The 8140-nt window shown below is 43.2% G+C and overlaps 1 long non-coding RNA gene across 1 annotated transcript; it reads right to left on the bottom strand.

The window, feature by feature from the left end:
* Nucleotides 1-499: 499 nt before the first annotated feature.
* On the bottom strand, nt 500-6404 carry LOC124209569. Its single transcript, XR_006880972.1, has 2 exons — nt 1209-6404; nt 500-1124 (listed from the first exon to the last, which is right to left on the bottom strand). It is a non-coding gene; the product is annotated as an uncharacterized LOC124209569 (long non-coding RNA).
* Nucleotides 6405-8140: the final 1736 nt, after the last annotated feature.

An 8140-nucleotide genomic window follows, 5' to 3' on the forward strand; every position in this document is an offset into this window, starting at 1 on the left:
TAGAGAGAGAGAGGAAGGCGCAAGCAACAACAACAACAAACAACATCACGTCCTGCTACTCTATGGGCGATAAAAACATTCTCGTATCGATTTGTCTTGTATTTAGTTTGGTTTGGTTTCCTCCCCCCTCTCCCACTAGCACCAGCATCGTCATCAGCACTCCATCAGCAAGGCAGATGCCGAGCAATGTGTGTGTGTATTTCTTCATTGGGGGTTTTCCATCTTCATCTGGGCGCGCACCAACGGGGACGCAAGTGCTGCTGCGTATCAGACAGTCGCAGCAGCGACCTAGAACAAAAACGAAGCACGTAATAGTTATCGAGAGAGAGAAACTATACCACCACCATCAGCGGCAAAAGAATATAATAATGGGATGGTGAAATCCAGATCCACTGGTTTCCCCCCTCGTCCTTCTTTTTCATTCCTATATAACTCTGTGACCTTCTGCTCTCTCTCTCTCTGCTCTTCGTTCGGTCTTCTTAAGAGTTCCTCGAATGTGTGTGTGTGAGCTGCTTTTTTACTATCTCTTCCAAAGGACAATAACGGTATAAATGTCAACAACGACACAACACGGAGAATTGGAGCGCGTTCACCGTCGCAGCAGTTCTACCATCAGCACAGCCTACCATGGGGCCTTTCACATTAAAAGGAGAATAAAAGAGGAGGACTTGTATGTAAAACAACGCCGAGCGATTAATGGAAAAAGAGACAATTAAACTTCAACGGAAGACAAAGCAAATACCAGAACAACAGTAACAAGAAAAGAAAAAAAAAAGGAAAAAGGTTCGGAGAAAAACGAGGGGTTGGAAACAATATGTCGACAATCTTGAAATCGGGACCCACCACATACGCACGACGAGTTCGATCAAGTTGCGATTGGGTTAGAATCGATAGAAAGGGAAAAAAGATGTTTTTGTTTTTCATTTGAGAATAGAAGATTACATCACTCGGGGTATAATAAGTTGGACTAGTGACCTTTCAACCGTCAGAATCGACGACCTTAATCTGAATAATGAGAAATTCATGAGTCGTATATTCGGCGACGGAGTTGTCACAGTGAACCGATACGCATCGGACAAGGCGAAATCGACGGGACGGAACTTGATGGTCTCGAAATCAAAATTCTGCAGAGCTCCCCCGCAAAAGAATTTAGTACAAGAATCAGATCAATGTCAAAGATATAGGCAAAATGTTGGCGTATTATATACCAGTTTCCAACACCTGGTGCTGGTCCGTCCACTTGCCCGCCATCAGCGCGGTCCTATAACTCTCCAGCTGCTGCTGCTGCCTGCGACGATATGTACACTAGTTGGACCCGCTATTATCTCATCTTTAGCTATATATTCCCTCTTCACGCATGTTCCGCATCAAGGTACATCAGCGATGGTATCTTTCCCATCGCTGCACTTTATTGTACAATCTTCATCTAGCTATCTCTTTTCCATATTTTGCTGTTGTTCTTTTCTTTCCATCATCGTCGTTTTATTTTGAGGGGAGCGTTCGTTTACTGGTCGTAATCGATTCCCTTCGTCGAAAATGCGCGCGCTCTCTCGTGATTATCAAAACCCCATTGCAAGGAGAAAAGATGCCCCATAGGCTGGCTCCCTCGAGCGGGTGCCCATCCATCATCCGAGTCAATCCACATGGAATTGTAGCCGTCGCTGCTGTTGTCTAACGTCTCGTCTGGCTGCGCGCACTACACAGGGCACAACTGCTGCTGCTTTTTGTTACTGGCTGCTGGAAATGTTGTCCCCGTTTTGTAAAAGCAACACATTTTAATGTGTACAACCTATGCGTGCTTTTACTATTATTATTATTATTATTTTTTTTTTCATTTTTTTCATTCCTAACGGGAACGATCGTGCTGTGTTGGCGTTGTGTGGGCTATATGTAGGCTACGCTATATACATCTCTGGATTGAGAGACGGGCCAATGAAGCGTGGCTGCCCAGCAGCATGAGCGTCGGTCTGGGAACTAGCGGCCGTCTCGATTGACGGACTGAATAAGTAAAGCTACACAATCTCGTCTACAATTTGTCCATTATTATAATACGGGGCGAAAGAAGAGAGGCCATAGTCACAGCAGTCGGGTCGGCAATTCATTCCCTTGTGGTTGACATTGACATCCCCCAGCTGAAATCAGATCCCGCGCGTCGGCTGCATACATGTACTCGTCTATATATAGTAGTTATATACTTTCCGACTTGTTTTTATTCTCTTTTTTGTATTCTCCAATTTTTTTGTTTCTTTCTTATTTTCTCTCTTTTGTTCGATTTTCCTTCTGTATAGTTTTCCATACATAATATAATGGTGTAGTAGTTGTTGTTCTAATTGCAATTGGCTGCTTCTGGCCTCTGTCGCCCTCTATACATATTTATTCTCCTTTTGTGTGTGTGTACCGCATTTTCAAGTGGATGATCAATCGTTTTACTGCGCCCTTTCTATATCTCCGACATCGGTGCATCAGCTGCCGCCATTACGGGGCGATGATGGCCATCGAAAAGAGGATTACAACGAGAAAAAAGAAAAAAAAAACGCATTACAGACACGTAATATTATATATAGGAACAAGAGGCGGCAGCCCTGCCGTATATCACACACTACAGAAAAAAAAACGGCTGTTGATTTATTTCCCCACTGTATAATATATATATATAGTATTGCTCGTACTTGTACATCTCACATTGCCCAACTTGCCCTTCCCGGGTGAATTGTGTTTGGGGCTTTTATTTTTCTCCGCGTCCGATCAGCAGTGAATGCTCTGCTGCTGAGGCCCAGAAATACAGCAGCAGCATACTTGAACGGAATGAGAAAAAAAAAGAACTTGGCCTCTTCAAACTAGATCCGTCCATTGTGGAAATTGAAGATGTATTGCGACTGACAGAGGGCAAACAATTCGTGAGCTCTGCATGTCAAACAAAAGATGAAATATGACCATCACACCCATTGGAGCGTAACAGCCAGACAGTGATTTTTTTTTTATTATTATTTTGTTTTGTTTTGTTTCGGGTGTATAGTTTTTTTTTCGATCACTGTCTGCATAACATTCCTAATGTCTGGGAATCATCGACAAACGCGTTTCACCTCCTATACCAATAGTATAATATACGTACATACTCCCTTTCTCTCTAATCTTGAAAATAGGAAATGTTTCGACACGGTTCGAACAAACGGGGACAGCAGAACAACAAACCCGCAGGAAGCATTGACAACCACTTAGCATATCCTGTTATTTTCCTCACTTGAGCTTTTTCTCTCGGCATTTTTCCCCTTTCAAAAAAACACAAAAACAAAAAAATCTGGTTAGATTGCTTTTTGAAATATCGCGGGAAATCCCCCGCGCAGTATCTTTTACGAAAGTCGGAAACCAATCCATACGGAGATCCTGTTCTTGTTGTTTATTGCGCCTTTTTTTCTCTTTTTTTTTTTTTTATTATTACCATAACAATTTGGGCGTGGTTCGTTACTTGAAAACAAGAATAAACGGGAATTTCCCAGCGCTACAGCCATACAAAATACAATAGCGCTGGAATAAAAAACTTCGCGTCAAAACTTGATAGTCATGGAAATGGCAACAGCATTCGAAAAATGTTTGGCGGCCTCGTGATGATGGCGAGGCCATATAATCATTTTAAAGGCTAGCTCCTCGAGCTGTGAAGGAGAGCGGGCGGCCAACGCTCTGAAAAATCATCACGAGCCGCGCAGGCGGTGCTTGACTTTCTTCGACGCCGTCGCTGTGTCTCTGTTAATATGGCGTAATAAACTGCGACGACGACTACGACCGTGTGATGACCAACAATAAGAAAACATTTAACAAAAGAAGAAAGGCCAAAAAGATTCGGGATGGACTCGATCATATTAATCATTTTCTTTTTTTATAGATCGATGAACATTGTCTCCGGGAATACCGAACGTGAGCTACGGACCGATTCGCTCACCTTGTCCCGAGGAATCTTTAATGATTGATCAGTGAAACTATCCGCGCCTGAACGTTTTCAGTTTGCCGGTCCAATGACGGGCGTGAGAAAAATGGGAGAAATGCGACAGACAAGTTGCGACAACGTCCGTTTGATCGCAGATGGCCGAATGAAATCGCACGGCGCGATGTTTCCCTCAATTGAATCGAAACCAAATACTTAATATACGAAACGATTTGTATAAAGTAGGCAACAACAAAACGCGATTCTATTTTCCGTGTTTTTTTTTTTCTTCTTCTTCCAGGCAACAGTTTTATCTTCGTCACCTGCGGGGAAGGGTCTCGCGTGACGCCAAAATTGTTATTTTCTTTTTTTCTTCATCCGCAGGTTTTTTTTTTTTTTAATTTTTTGGTTAACTCGACGGACAAATTGAAAATATAAGCAAACTGACACCACAAGCAAACGATGAGAACCAACACCTTACACGAAACATCCCGACGAAAGAAAAAAAAAGAACTACGACTATATGTGCTACTACTGTACGTGTGTACGTGTTGTCGGCGGAACATTCATTTTGTTGCTGTCAGCATTGCAATTTGATCTTGTCCAATTCGAAACGGCTTTTTAATTTATTGATCTTTTGGGCGTGTAGGGTAAGAGGGTCTGGCAACGCTTTTCGGTGCGGTTGCATAGGCAAGAAATCGATAAATTATCTCGACACCCCCGGTCTGTGTAAATTGTCGTTTCAAACTCGGTTAAGGGCTGGGGCTTGGGAGAGAGAAAAACACACACAGCAACGCCGTAAAGTAAAAAAGAAACAATTTCGGAAGGGGACCGAGTTGGGTGAGTGAATAGATGCTCTTTCCTCATTGCGGCTAGACGACGAAGGAAAAAGAAAAGAAGAAAACAACAACAAAAAAAAGACAAAATCCCATGAAAAACCAAATGGATTTTTTCAAAAATAAACGTCGTGGGTAATTGCCCGACATCACGCCAACAAAAGTCTTGATAGTCAATGCACACGAACATTTATTAATAAAACACAATGTTTTAAAAAGGCGGAGTCTGGGGTGGGGGATTAAAAAGAAAAATGGGGAAAAATATTGCAAAACAATTCTTTCTTCTTGTTTTAACGACCAAAAAACAACAGCAAAGGAATGCCGGATGAAATATATATTAAAAGAATAGAATAAAAAAAACCCAACTCGTTGATAAAATCGATAAATGTCTAGACGGTCAGTATGGATCGTCGTCGTTTCGAGTTGGTTGATTTATTATTTTGAACGATCGTATATATAGAAGAGAAGTCGTACATTACAGGCAGTCTGCTGCCTTATATAACGTCAAGATGCGGCCTTACGTAGACATGCGGTGCGCTATACAGCCGTAATCGAAACCAAAAAGTCACTTGATAGAAAACCCATGTACATGCATTATTCTGTGTCCAAACTGGCCATCAGCACCGCCGGGCTGACAGCTCTAACTACTATATGTATAGAAGATATACACAGGCGGACACAGCAGCGTTGTTGTATAAAGAGATGAACGTCAGCTGATTTAACGCAGTATATAGGTATAAGCTAGTAAAGCTGTATACAAGATGAAAAGAGGGAAGACCCTCATCGGACGGACATGTTTATAGACTGACGAAAGACGGATAGAAATCGGAGGTGAATAATAATCTCTCTTCCAACTCGTTTTAAATATCCCCGCCGCACAGATGAATCTAATACAGAAGTGGGAAACGCGCAGCACATAGTCTCCGCGGGCAGCATCAGCGGCAGCCGAGCCGCGCGCATGAACTTTTACTTCCATTTCCATCAATCTTTAACTGCGTTTTGCATATAGAAAGGAAAGGGAAGACAAATAAAAGTGTGATGGCGCGGCCCCACCCGCCTCTCATCTCTCGGCCGTGCAATATGCCACACACCGAATATAAAGACGCAGCAGCAGTAGAGGAATAAAAAGATAGGCGGAGCTGATAGGGCAGCACAGTGATGTGTGTCATACTCGGCAAACGACGGGGGAATTTTTTAACGAAGACCAAAAAAAGAAAGAATGAAAGAAAAGAAAAAAATGGAGAGAGAATGATGAATACACGAATATAGTAGATGGAATAATGCAGTAAGCCTCGGCTCTCATCGTTTCATTCTTGCCTGTTGATTCATTAAACAGGCGATTTGCATTTTCGAGTGTATACCGGGAGAAGCGAGAGAGAGCGCACACGCCCACATATACGCAAGCTGTGTGTGTGTGTGTGCTCATGAGATGAGGACTCTATATGGGCTCCACTTTAAGTGACGGGCAAAAGCGCGGACGGCCCCCCCACAGAATATTTTTGTCTTTTAGTGTTTGATATGGTGACGCGGGGGCAAGTTTCGTCGAATGGCGCAGGCCCAGCGTCCCCGATGACATCAATAAAATTGCAGTTTGCATCCCCATTCAACAGTTATGGCCCCCCGCATCACCATGGGAGACTGATAGGACCGCAAAGGTCTATATAGAGGCAAAACTGGATAATACATGTAGCCCATACGGTATACAGCATCATCCGCTTACAAGTCCATCGGCCAGCAGCGCGAATATTACGGATAGAAAATGAGGAGGGGGAGTAAACGAGACTATTAACTGTGTACAGTAAATGCCCCTCTCCTTGTTTCATGTGTACACCAGCAGAGCATCAGCAGCGTAGCCAAACAGCACGGGAAAAATGACGAGCCTCGCGTCCCAAAAGTCGACCGTACGCCAACGCCACCGCTGCAGCCCCGAAATCGGATTTGGCTCTCTGCTCCCGGTTGTACCTCGCCGACAAACTAATGTAATAGACTTAATAGCGTACCGTATACTATAACGCTAGATAGACTGTGATGTATGCATATGCAAGTCGATTTCGATACACTCTGGCGACTTTTTCTTTTTTGATTCGAACCTGTGAGCATATTACTACAGTTAAGGTATATATACGTAGCACTCCCCCATCTACTCTGTGTGTGGGCTTCCGTGATGGATGGATGGCGAGAATTAAGGATTATCGCGGCTGCTGTTGTGCGTCATTCGGAAACTTCTGCTCTTCTTTTTTTGGTCGGCTGCACGTGTGCCAGACTCTTAGAATATACTCGCGGATGATCCCGCCAGGGATCTATCAAATGAAATCAACGTCACTTTATGGTTATTGGGTTTCGAAGAATTTCAAAAAGATCACGCCCACTATTTCTGTTGGGAAGGCGGGGAGTGTGCGGTGGCGGCAGGTAAAAAAAAAAAGAAAAAAAAAGGAGGGGGATATAAAAAATTTCGTTTGGCTCGTGAATGTTCTTCACTGCTGTTGCTGAGTTCTTCATCGCTTTTGTGGGTGTTTTTCGTCGGATTCGTTATCTATTTATATTTACTCGCACTTGACGGCCCGGTGGATCCTTATTCCTCCGCGCTATATACAACCCCGGCAGACACCTACTTCTTATTCACTGTGACGCATTTGCCGGTCTGACTGTTTATATATACACACACACACACCTATATATAGCTATATATATATATTTAGTAGCTGCATAGCGCTCCTTTTCTTTCTCAATATCCTATTCAATATTGAAACGAATAATATATTCAGAAGTTGCCGTGTCTCTGCAGTCTCATATACACATATCACGCTGCAAGGAGAAATAATACAAACAGTGCATATGTATAAATATAGCCATCTAGTGTACATTATAGGTTTATTGCTTTTTTCGTTGTCACCCCCTTCTTCTTTTCCGAGTTCCCAGTTCCGCATAGTCTCTCCCCTCCCTCCCTTTTTCGGGCCTCCTCCTACGGCATCCGGATCATTGGCCAAGCCAATATCTACATTAGCTAACGCGTAGAATAAAAGAGCTGGCCAACACATATGCCATGGGAAAAAACAGAAACAAAAACTAGAAAGACATTAGATTGTCGGCATGTTTAGCCTTTTAGCCCCAGTCAGAAGAAATTGGAGGGGGAAATCATCACACAAATCTGTCCGTGTGGCAACAGCAGCGGGATCATTGACCAGCTGAACCGATCCGTCCTGCTGGTACAGGCCCACACCGACATCATTAGCGTTATATCTACTTTTTCCTTCGTCTTCGTTTGGTAATAGCAACGACAGCGATCCACATGGAGAAACAAGATATACAGGGGGGTCCGGTACACATACAAGACGGACTTTTTATCTGTTCGGTAAAAAAAAAAATCTTTCGGAGAATATTCCCT

This window comes from Daphnia pulex, chromosome 2, assembly GCF_021134715.1.
Source record: "Daphnia pulex isolate KAP4 chromosome 2, ASM2113471v1".
Lineage (NCBI taxonomy): Eukaryota > Metazoa > Arthropoda > Branchiopoda > Diplostraca > Daphniidae > Daphnia > Daphnia pulex.